Genomic DNA, 13,672 nt, shown 5'->3' on the forward strand with positions numbered 1-13,672 from the left:
AGGAATTTTCTAGTCGGAATGGCCCAATTTAACTAGATTCGGTTCATTTGTATGTGCATATGTTGAGCGTCGGTGAGTTTCGTTCATGTTAATGAATCATTCATGTGATACATTGGAATATTTATAGACGATTAGTAAATATTAAAATTTATATAATTTCTGCATTAATAGTTTTAAATTTAAATATTTATTTAAAGATAAAAGTAAAGATTCGTTTTTTCAAATTTATTTTACAATTTATACTAAAATAAAAAGGTTTTTTCAGGTTCTCTTACAATTTTAAGAACATTTTTTATTATCTTACAAATTTTACGGTTATAAATTTGTACACACATATTTCACACATTGTTTTTTCAGCTGATTTCTTCTTGTTTTTCAAAATTTTGTGTTTTCTAAATATTTTTACAATTTATTGAAAATTAAACGAGTTTATTCTATTTCTCTTACAATTTTAAGAATATTTTTATCATCTTACAAATTTTACAGTTATAAATGTGTACACACACATTTCACATATTGTTTTTTCAGCTGATTTCTTCTTGTTTTTCAAAATCTTGTGTTTTCTAAATATTTTTACAATTTATTGAAAATTGAACGAGTTTATTCTATTGATCTTACAATTTTAAGAATATTTTTATAATACAAATTTTACAGTTATAAATTTGTACACACATATTTCACACATTGTTTTTTCAGCTGATTTCTTCTTGTTTTTCAAAATTTTGTGTTTTCTAAATATTTTTACAATTTATTGAAAATTAAACGAGTTTATTCTATTTCTCTTACAATTTTAAGAATATTTTTATCATCTTACAAATTTTACAGTTATAAATGTGTACACACACATTTCACATATTGTTTTTTCAGCTGATTTCTTCTTGTTTTTCAAAATCTTGTGTTTTCTAAATATTTTTACAATTTATTGAAAATTGAACGAGTTTATTCTATTGATCTTACAATTTTAAGAATATTTTTATCATCTTACAAATTTTACAGTTATAAATTTGTACACACATATTTCATACGTTGTTTTTCAGCAGATTTCTTCTCGTTTTTCAAAATCTTGTGTTTTCTAAATATTTTTACAATTTATTGAAAATTAAACAAGTTTATTCCATTTCTCTTACAATTTTAAGGATATTTTTTATCATTTTACAAATTTTACAGTTATAAATGTGTACACACACATTTCATACATTGTTTTTTCAGCAGATTTCTTCTTGTTTTTTGAAATCTTGTGTTTTCTAAATATTTTTACAATTTATTGAAAAGTAAACGAGTTTATTCTATTTATCTTACAATTTTAAGAATATTTTTATCATCTTACAAATTTTACAGTTATAAATTTGTACACACATATTTCATACGTTGTTTTTCAGCAGATTTCTTCTCGTTTTTCAAAATCTTGTGTTTTCTAAATATTTTTACAATTTATTGAAAATTAAACAAGTTTATTCCATTTCTCTTACAATTTTAAGGATATTTTTTATCATTTTACAAATTTTACAGTTATAAATGTGTACACACACATTTCATACATTGTTTTTTCAGCAGATTTCTTCTTGTTTTTTGAAATCTTGTGTTTTCTAAATATTTTTTTAGTTTATTGAAAAGTAAACGAGTTTATTCCATTTCTCTTACAATTTTAAGAATAATTTTTATCATTTTACAAATTTTACGGTTATAAATGTGTACACACACATTTCACACATTGTTTTTTCAGCTGATTTCTTCTTGTTTTTCAAAATCTTGTGTTTTCTAAATATTTTTACAATTTATTGAAAATTGAACGAGTTTATTCTATTTATCTTACAATTTTAAGAATATTTTTATCATACAAATTTTACAGTTATAAATTTGTACACACATATTTCATACGTTGTTTTTCAGCAGATTTCTTCTCGTTTTTCAAAATCTTGTGTTTTCTAAATATTTTTACAATTTATTGAAAATTAAACAAGTTTATTCCATTTCTCTTACAATTTTAAGGATATTTTTTATCATTTTACAAATTTTACAGTTATAAATGTGTACACACACATTTCACACATTGTTTTTTCAGCTGATTTCTTCTTGTTTTTTGAAATCTTGTATTTTCTAAATATTTTTTTAGTTTATTGAAAAGTAAACGAGTTTATTCCATTTCTCTTACAATTTTAAGAATAATTTTTATCATTTTACAAATTTTACGGTTATAAATGTGTACACACACATTTCACACATTGTTTTTTCAGCTGATTTCTTCTTGTTTTTCAAAATCTTGTGTTTTCTAAATATTTTTACAATTTATTGAAAATTAAACAAGTTTATTCCATTTCTCTTACAATTTTAAGAATATTTTTATCATCTTACAAATTTTACAGTTGTAAATTTGTACACACACATTTCACACATTGTTTTTTCAGCAGATTTCTTCTTGTTTTTTGAAATCTTGTGTTTTCTAAATATTTTTACAATTTATTGAAAAGTAAACGAGTTTATTCCATTTCTCTTACAATTTTAAGAATATTTTTTATCATCTTACAAATTTTACAGTTATAAATTTATATACACGCATATTACACACATTGTTTTTTCAGCAGATTTCTTCTTGTTTTTCAAAATTTTGTGATTTCTAAGTATTTTTTCAATTTATTGAAAAGTAAACGAGTTTATTCCATTTCTCTTACAATTTTAAGAATATTTTTTATCATCTTACAAATTTTACGGTTATAAATTTGTATACACATATTTCACATATTGTTTTTTCAGCAGATTTCTTCTTGTTTATCAAAATTTTGTTTATTTCTAAATATTTTTACAATTTATTGAAAAGTAAACGAGTTTATTCCATTTCTCTTACAATTTTAAGAATATTTTTATCATCTTACAAATTTTACAGTTGTAAATTTGTACACACACATTTCACACATTGTTTTTTCAGCAGATTTCTTCTTGTTTTTTGAAATCTTGTGTTTTCTAAATATTTTTACAATTTATTGAAAAGTAAACGAGTTTATTCCATTTCTCTTACAATTTTAAGAATATTTTTTATCATCTTACAAATTTTACAGTTATAAATTTATATACACGCATATTACACACATTGTTTTTTCAGCAGATTTCTTCTTGTTTTTCAAAATTTTGTGATTTCTAAGTATTTTTACAATTTATTGAAAAGTAAACGAGTTTATTCCATTTCTCTTACAATTTTAAGAATATTTTTTATCATCTTACAAATTTTACGGTTATAAATTTGTATACACATATTTCACATATTGTTTTTTCAGCAGATTTCTTCTTGTTTATCAAAATTTTGTTTATTTCTAAATATTTTTACAATTTATTGAAAAGTAAACGAGTTTATTCCATTTCTCTTACAATTTTAATAATATTTTTTATCAACTTACAAATTTTACAGTTATAAATTTGTACACACACATTTCACACACAGTTTTTTCAGCAGATTTCTTCTTGTTTTTCAAAATTTTGTGTTTTCTAAATATTTTTACAATTTATTGAAAAGTAAAGGAGTTTATTCCATTTTTCTTACAATCTTAAGAATAGTTTTTATCATCTTACAAATTTTACAGTTATAAATGTTTACACACACATTTCACACATTGTTTTTTCAGCAGATTTTTTCTTGTTTTTCAAAATTTTGTGTTTTATAAATATTTTTACAATTTATTGAAAAGTAAACGAGTTTATTCCATTTCTCTTACAATTTTAAGAATATTTTTTTATCATCTTACAAATTTTATAGTTATAAATGTGTACACACACATTTCACACATTGTTTTTTCAGCAGATTTCTTCTTGTTTTTCAAAATTTTGTGATTTCTAAATATTTTTACAGTTTATTGAAAATTAAACAAGTTTATTCCATTTCTCTTACATACTTAATATAACAGTTTTAAATTTACAGATAATTTTTTCAGGTTTTGTGTTTTATACTGACTTTGATTTATCTTACAGCAACAGGTTTTCCAAATTCGTAAAATAGAACTTAATACCGACATAAAGAAATAGGAGACTAGAGTTTAGATCTTAGTAAAGATTACATCTGAAACTGCTGCAAATTACGGTCTGCACTGTAACTACCTGAGGCAAATGATTTTAACATTGGAAACCTGATATTGCGCCATAACAGTGAACATAATGGATTTGATCCACTCTTAAAGTCACTGTTATCCAGATTACGACTTTACAAACCGTGAAATTTATTAACTAAACGTTGCCACATTAATTTCACGTTTTACTCGCCAAACCAGAAAATTTAAGATTCATCGTAGTTAATGCCATTAAAGAGTCGTTTAAAATATGAATCGTTGAATAATTCAAATTTTACGCATATGAGAAGTCGGAAACGATTACGGACGTACACATCCGACACAGAAACACACGCATCCGATTCCTCCGGTTGTTCATGGCTTTGTACCACACAATTACCAGTACAATAAGAATTAATTACAATAATGGGGCACCACTTAATGGCTTTTTGTCGTAATGATTTGTTGGAAAGAAACGTAATGATAGTCCGCAGTGCACTTGCCAGAGATGCTAATCGTGGGAGAGTTCCTACGTAAATAAGTCTTAAGTGGTTCAGCGGGTGAGAAGCTGAGGATAATTGGACTTCAAGGGGTGAACCACAACTGAAACTAATTTGATTAATCAATAATTAATAAAAAAAGTAAATAGAAAAATTTATTTACAAATAAATTTGTTCCTTATGTTTCAAATAAAGCTTCTATTTAGTGTTCAAGGTCCTAACACAGACAAGAAACATTGTTTCAAACGAAAAAGCTACCAAGCTTCTTTGTGGTCGTTATCAAACGCCGGATCGGAAGCAGTGGACCACGTTAACGTCCGCAGCATCACGTAGGCCGAGATGAAGACGAGTGCACCGATGCACCGATGGGCATCTTGTACGGATGCGCCGGACGGATTAACGAATCGCCAACAGACCGAGATGATCCGCAAAGCTCGGTGGACTGATGCCAGACTCGTCGACATTACGCGGTGGCTGTCGCAAATGTCATCGACCCAACGTTTTAACGCCACATTATCGGACAGATGGATCGCAGTTTGCCGACAGACGTTTCGTTGTTGCATTGTTCATTTTTTCGTATTCTTCATTTGTTAGCGGCCGTGGCAAACGGTTCGTGGAGAATTATGTGGATTATGTGATGGGGAAATGGCCCGATAAATGGGCCTTTCATTTTTTAAATGTCATTAATGTATTGGATTTATGAATACATAAAAGTTTGCCTTGAATTTGGGAGACCTTTAACATAAATATATCGATGGCGCATTCACCATTTTTAAAACTATTATAGTTTCTTTTACAGTTTTCACGTTTGTTTCTAGAGAATTATTACATTTTTAAAATCTTTAATATCTTTTTTGTTCCATTTTTTATGTTCCTCAATTTTTTATAATTAAATATTGCAGATTTTTGTCATTTGTAGTCTTTAATTCATGTTATTACTGTTAAAAATCTGAAAAATTCATGAGATTTTTTTCTTTATTATTAGATTTTTAAATATTTTAACATTTTCTTTCATTATTTATTTATTGTAAATTTCTAGAATTATTTTTTTTTTAAATTTTTTAATTTTTAAAATTCAACACCTTATAATTTCCATTACTGTAATATATTATTTTTTTCTTTGATATTCTAGATTTTTAATCTAATTTTATTTAGTTATTTTATATGTTTTGAATTTGTACGATTAATATTTAATTTATTCTTTAAATATAAAATAAAAAAGTTTTTTCAGAATAATTATCTACATTCTTTTTAGTCAATTTTTAATATAAGCTTTTGTATCTTTTAAATTTTTATTTTTTTTCTTATTTAATATTTATTTAAAATTTTTAAAAGAAATTAAAACCAGTTATGTTATAAAAAATATTTAATTATAATAATAATTAATTTATTAAATGTTTTTTCACAAATTTTTTAATTTAAACTTCTTTTAATTTTCAAAATTATCTGTTTTATTTAAATTACTTTTACTTTTTTATGTTTTTTTATTAGTTTTCACACTTTTAATTTCTTTAATTTTTCTAAAATTTTAGTTCTTTAACATAATTTTCAGTTTCTCTATAATCTATTTTTTTTTTAATTTATACTAATTACTTCATGTTTATTAACTGTTTCAATTTATCAAATTTTGAAAATTTCTTAGTAAGTTTTAAAACTTTCTTTAATCTTTAAATTGTTCAACTCTTTTGGTTTCATCATTTTTTTTTTAATTTTTTAAGATTCTTTATTTTTTATTTTCTTCAAATGTTATACTTTTTTAATTTTCTAGTAATTGTCAATTTTTTAAATATTTATAGTTTTTTATGTTGATTAATATTTTATTATTATTTTTCTTTAATTTATATGTTTTAATATCTTTATATTCTTGAAATTATCTAGATTTTTTATTGTTTTAGTTTTATTATTATATTCTAGTACATTCAAATTTTTAAAATTTTATTAAGGTATTTTATAACTTTTTTACATACTTTAGTTTTTTTAGTTTTTTAGGTTGATTTATATTTTATTACATTTTTAATTTATATATATTAAGAATTTAACATCTTTATTTATATTTATTTGATTTGATTTAATTTTTTATATATCTTTTAGATCTTTTGGACTATTTATATATAATTTTTGTTTTGTTTTTATTATTTAATTTCTCCCAATTTTACACTTTTTCCAAATTCTTAATTTCTTATTTTATTTTTAATTTTAAATTTCCCATTTTTCTTAAATTTATTCATATTTAATTTTTTTTTTATTATTTTCTATGTTATTTTAGAACTTTTTAATTTCTTTCTTGATTTTTGTTTTTGATTTGTCAAAATTTTTAAATCTATTAATTTGTTATTTTATTTAATATTAATTAAGAAACCTTAAAATTGTTTAAATTTCATTAAATTTTGTAGATTTTTCATAATATCTGGATTTTTTTATTGTAATTGAAATTTTTATATTTATTAAATTGTTTAGATTTATATTTTCTATAAACCATACATTTTTAAAGAAAATTAAATATACCTTTTAATAAATTCCTCAAAAAATATTACATTAATCACTCAGCAAAAATTTTATTTTTTGTATATTTTAATTAATTATAATTTTTAAAAATACGATTCATTTTATCATAATCATATTTTAATTAATATAAGCATTAAACTTTATAATAAATTATTTTTAAGATTCAAATAATCAATATTTGTTCCGAATACATAAATTTTGTCATGTTAAAACGTATTTTTTATTTTAAAACTGGAAAATTAGCTGAAAATAATAACCTAACCTAAGATAAAACATATCTAACAGGGAAGTAATTAGTTGTTTAAACAATATATATCAATATATGTGTATCAACTATCCGTTAATTTATTTAAATATACTTTAGAAATATTTTACATTGGACGTAGTTGAACTAGATTATTTAGTCATTTTACTCTTTAAATAGGATGATCGTAACGAATCTCTAATCATAATTGTTCCATTAAGGCGTGCAACTTTTATCTTTGATGATTGCAGTTTAATAAGCCTCGTTTATATTTAGCTTCCTGACACGAGCACTTACGCATAAAATTTACGATCTGTTTATGAAAATAAATTATTTAAAAACAAACCCAAAATAGAACGTACAATGTATCTTTTATATTTGTATTTTTACCAACTACTTAATAACGACATAATAATAATAATAATAATAATAAATTAGCACAGCAACATTAGCTTTGACCTATGAAGTATTTATATTATTTTTTAAATAAATATTATGGCAACAGTTGGGTAATTTGGCCACCCAGACTTTAACGATCTCTTCACCGAATGGCTTACTATAAGACTTCCTCTTAAGTAAACTCAAATCCAACAATTCTATTATTACAATACCACTATAAAATCACGTATATTTTTATTCGCCTCTTTTAATAGACCATAAAAGATTATAAATAGGATGGTCAACGAACCTTCCGCCTGATCTTAGGCGTAAGCGCCACTGGAAAGTCTTTTGATACAGAAAATTGACTTCCGCAGACGTTTTGTTCGGACCGCTTCCTTGACGGCGGAATTCCAAAATTTATGACGGTCACTTTGTGCCGCCAACTTGATCTTTAACCGGACAGAATGGATACGTGAAATTGATTTTAAAAATGCATTTTTTTTTTTAATTCTTTAATTTTTCGGTCTTACATTTTATAACGGTTGTAAATGTGGCCAAACGTAAATATATTATTCAGCGAGTGTGTACTAATGTTGTACGATAAAATATCGAAGTAGGTTGAACAATAAATAAATCATTCAATTGTTTATTTATAGTTCAACCTACTTCGGTGTTTGAGTTTACGATAAACCTCCAAAATTTGGTAATTTCTTTTTTAACTTCTTGAAATACTTTGGATACTTCAAATTCCCAATGATTTTTAAAATATTTATTCGTTGGTTAATCAGAATCATCAGACTTTACAATTTTTTCAGATTACTGATTAAAACAGATTCTGAAAATACTTAAGATACTTCAAATTCTTAAAATTTTTTAATATTTTTGGAATCAATCACTGGACAACTAAAATATTTAGAACAATTAAATTTTTTAAATATTTCAGAATGTTTCAAATCTTAAAATTGATTAGTTTAAAAGATTGTTGAAATACTTTGGATACTTCAAATTCCCAAAACTCTTTAAAGCTTTGTTTCAGTCTCTTTAGATTATTAATAGAAATGTTTGACACTAAAAAACAGATTCAGAAAATACTTATGATACTTCAAATTCTTAAATTTTTTTAATATTTTTGGAATCAATCATTGGACAACTAAAATATTTAGAACAATTAAATTTTTTAAATATTTCAGAATGTTTCAAATCTTAAAATTGATTAGTTTAAAAGATTGTTGAAATACTTTGGATACTTCAAATTCCCAAAACTCTTTAAAACTTTGTTTCAGTCTCTTTAGATTATTAATAGAAATGCTTGACATTAAAAACAGATTCTGAAAATACTTAAGATACTTCAAATTCTTAAAATTTTTTAATATTTTTGGAATCAATCATTGGACAACTAAAATATTTAGAACAATTAAATTTTTTAAATATTTCAGAATGTTTCAAATCTTAAAATTGATTAGTTTTAAAGATTCTTGAAATACTTCGGGCACTTCAAATTCCCAAAACTCTTTAAAACATTACTTCAGTCTCTTTGGATTATTAATAGAAATGTTTGACATTAAAAACAGATTCTGAAAATACTTAAGATACTTCAAATTCTTAAAATTTTTTAATATTTTTGGAATCAATCATTGGACAACTAAAATATTTAGAACAATTAAATTTTTTAAATATTTCAGAATGTTTCAAATCTTAAAATTGATTAGTTTAAAAGATTGTTGAAATACTTTGGATACTTCAAATTCCCAAAACTCTTTAAAGCTTTGTTTCAGTCTCTTTAGATTATTAATAGAAATGTTTGACACTAAAAAACAGATTCAGAAAATACTTATGATACTTCAAATTCTTAAATTTTTTTAATATTTTTGGAATCAATCATTGGACAACTAAAATATTTAGAACAATTAAATTTTTTAAATATTTCAGAATGTTTCAAATCTTAAAATTGATTAGTTTTAAAGATTCTTGAAATACTTCGGGCACTTCAAATTCCCAAAACTCTTTAAAACATTACTTCAGTCTCTTTGGATTATTAATAGAAATGTTTGACATTAAAAACAGATTCTGAAAATACTTAAGATACTTCAAATTCTTAAAATTTTTTAATATTTTTGGAATCAATCATTGGACAACTAAAATATTTAGAACAATTAAATTTTTTAAATATTTCAGAATGTTTCAAATCTTAAAATTGATTAGTTTTAAAGATTCTTGAAATACTTCGGGCACTTCAAATTCCCAAAACTCTTTAAAACATTACTTCAGTCTCTTTGGATTATTAATAGAAATGTTTGACATTAAAAACAGATTCTGAAAATACTTAAGATACTTCAAATTCTTAAAATTTTTTAATATTTTTGGAATCAATCATTGGACAACTAAAATATTTAGAACAATTAAATTTTTTAAATATTTCAGAATGTTTCAAATCTTAAAATTGATTAGTTTAAAAGATTGTTGAAATACTTTGGATACTTCAAATTCCCAAAACTCTTTAAAGCTTTGTTTCAGTCTCTTTAGATTATTAATAGAAATGTTTGACACTAAAAAACAGATTCAGAAAATACTTATGATACTTCAAATTCTTAAATTTTTTTAATATTTTTGGAATCAATCATTGGACAACTAAAATATTTAGAACAATTAAATTTTTTAAATATTTCAGAATGTTTCAAATCTTAAAATTGATTAGTTTAAAAGATTGTTGAAATACTTTGGATACTTCAAATTCCCAAAACTCTTTAAAGCTTTGTTTCAGTCTCTTTAGATTATTAATAGAAATGTTTGACACTAAAAAACAGATTCAGAAAATACTTATGATACTTCAAATTCTTAAATTTTTTTAATATTTTTGGAATCAATCATTGGACAACTAAAATATTTAGAACAATTAAATTTTTTAAATATTTCAGAATGTTTCAAATCTTAAAATTGATTAGTTTTAAAGATTCTTGAAATACTTCGGGCACTTCAAATTCCCAAAACTCTTTAAAACATTACTTCAGTCTCTTTGGATTATTAATAGAAATGTTTGACATTAAAAACAGATTCTGAAAATACTTAAGATACTTCAAATTCTTAAAATTTTTTAATATTTTTGGAATCAATCATTGGACAACTAAAATATTTAGAACAATTAAATTTTTTAAATATTTCAGAATGTTTCAAATCTTAAAATTGATTAGTTTTAAAGATTCTTGAAATACTTCGGGCACTTCAAATTCCCAAAACTCTTTAAAACATTACTTCAGTCTCTTTGGATTATTAATAGAAATGTTTGACATTAAAAACAGATTCTGAAAATACTTAAGATACTTCAAATTCTTAAAATTTTTTAATATTTTTGGAATCAATCATTGGACAACTAAAATATTTAGAACAATTAAATTTTTTAAATATTTCAGAATGTTTCAAATCTTAAAATTGATTAGTTTAAAAGATTGTTGAAATACTTTGGATACTTCAAATTCCCAAAACTCTTTAAAGCTTTGTTTCAGTCTCTTTAGATTATTAATAGAAATGTTTGACACTAAAAAACAGATTCAGAAAATACTTATGATACTTCAAATTCTTAAATTTTTTTAATATTTTTGGAATCAATCATTGGACAACTAAAATATTTAGAACAATTAAATTTTTTAAATATTTCAGAATGTTTCAAATCTTAAAATTGATTAGTTTTAAAGATTCTTGAAATACTTCGGGCACTTCAAATTCCCAAAACTCTTTAAAACATTACTTCAGTCTCTTTGGATTATTAATAGAAATGTTTGACATTAAAAACAGATTCTGAAAATACTTAAGATACTTCAAATTCTTAAAATTTTTTAATATTTTTGGAATCAATCATTGGACAACTAAAATATTTAGAACAATTAAATTTTTTAAATATTTCAGAATGTTTCAAATCTTAAAATTGATTAGTTTAAAAGATTGTTGAAATACTTTGGATACTTCAAATTCCCAAAACTCTTTAAAGCTTTGTTTCAGTCTCTTTAGATTATTAATAGAAATGTTTGACACTAAAAAACAGATTCAGAAAATACTTATGATACTTCAAATTCTTAAATTTTTTTAATATTTTTGGAATCAATCATTGGACAACTAAAATATTTAGAACAATTAAATTTTTTAAATATTTCAGAATGTTTCAAATCTTAAAATTGATTAGTTTTAAAGATTCTTGAAATACTTCGGGCACTTCAAATTCCCAAAACTCTTTAAAACATTACTTCAGTCTCTTTGGATTATTAATAGAAATGTTTGACATTAAAAACAGATTCTGAAAATACTTAAGATACTTCAAATTCTTAAAATTTTTTAATATTTTTGGAATCAATCATTGGACAACTAAAATATTTAGAACAATTAAATTTTTTAAATATTTCAGAATGTTTCAAATCTTAAAATTGATTAGTTTTAAAGATTCTTGAAATACTTCGGGCACTTCAAATTCCCAAAACTCTTTAAAACATTACTTCAGTCTCTTTGGATTATTAATAGAAATGTTTGACATTAAAAACAGATTCTGAAAATACTTAAGATACTTCAAATTCTTAAAATTTTTTAATATTTTTGGAATCAATCATTGGACAACTAAAATATTTAGAACAATTAAATTTTTTAAATATTTCAGAATGTTTCAAATCTTAAAATTGATTAGTTTAAAAGATTGTTGAAATACTTTGGATACTTCAAATTCCCAAAACTCTTTAAAGCTTTGTTTCAGTCTCTTTAGATTATTAATAGAAATGTTTGACACTAAAAAACAGATTCAGAAAATACTTATGATACTTCAAATTCTTAAATTTTTTTAATATTTTTGGAATCAATCATTGGACAACTAAAATATTTAGAACAATTAAATTTTTTAAATATTTCAGAATGTTTCAAATCTTAAAATTGATTAGTTTAAAAGATTGTTGAAATACTTTGGATACTTCAAATTCCCAAAACTCTTTAAAACTTTGTTTCAGTCTCTTTAGATTATTAATAGAAATGCTTGACATTAAAAACAGATTCTGAAAATACTTAAGATACTTCAAATTCTTAAAATTTTTTAATATTTTTGGAATCAATCATTGGACAACTAAAATATTTAGAACAATTAAATTTTTTAAATATTTCAGAATGTTTCAAATCTTAAAATTGATTAGTTTTAAAGATTCTTGAAATACTTCGGGCACTTCAAATTCCCAAAACTCTTTAAAACATTACTTCAGTCTCTTTGGATTATTAATAGAAATGTTTGACATTAAAAACAGATTCTGAAAATACTTAAGATACTTCAAATTCTTAAAATTTTTTAATATTTTTGGAATCAATCATTGGACAACTAAAATATTTAGAACAATTAAATTTTTTAAATATTTCAGAATGTTTCAAATCTTAAAATTGATTAGTTTAAAAGATTGTTGAAATACTTTGGATACTTCAAATTCCCAAAACTCTTTAAAGCTTTGTTTCAGTCTCTTTAGATTATTAATAGAAATGTTTGACACTAAAAAACAGATTCAGAAAATACTTATGATACTTCAAATTCTTAAATTTTTTTAATATTTTTGGAATCAATCATTGGACAACTAAAATATTTAGAACAATTAAATTTTTTAAATATTTCAGAATGTTTCAAATCTTAAAATTGATTAGTTTTAAAGATTCTTGAAATACTTCGGGCACTTCAAATTCCCAAAACTCTTTAAAACATTACTTCAGTCTCTTTGGATTATTAATAGAAATGTTTGACATTAAAAACAGATTCTGAAAATACTTAAGATACTTCAAATTCTTAAAATTTTTTAATATTTTTGGAATCAATCATTGGACAACTAAAATATTTAGAACAATTAAATTTTTTAAATATTTCAGAATGTTTCAAATCTTAAAATTGATTAGTTTTAAAGATTCTTGAAATACTTCGGGCACTTCAAATTCCCAAAACTCTTTAAAACATTACTTCAGTCTCTTTGGATTATTAATAGAAATGTTTGACATTAAAAACAGATTCT

At 22.8% G+C, this 13,672-nt stretch overlaps 1 protein-coding gene across 1 annotated transcript in view; it reads left to right on the forward strand.

Annotated features, from left to right (window-relative positions):
- Positions 1-13,672, forward strand: part of LOC109605759 (uncharacterized) — a 134,247-nt gene that overhangs the window by 87,429 nt on the left and 33,146 nt on the right. The gene's annotated exons all lie outside the window — the stretch shown is intronic.

The sequence above is a fragment of the Aethina tumida genome, chromosome 2, assembly GCF_024364675.1.
Source record: "Aethina tumida isolate Nest 87 chromosome 2, icAetTumi1.1, whole genome shotgun sequence".
Classification (NCBI taxonomy): Eukaryota; Metazoa; Arthropoda; class Insecta; order Coleoptera; family Nitidulidae; genus Aethina; species Aethina tumida.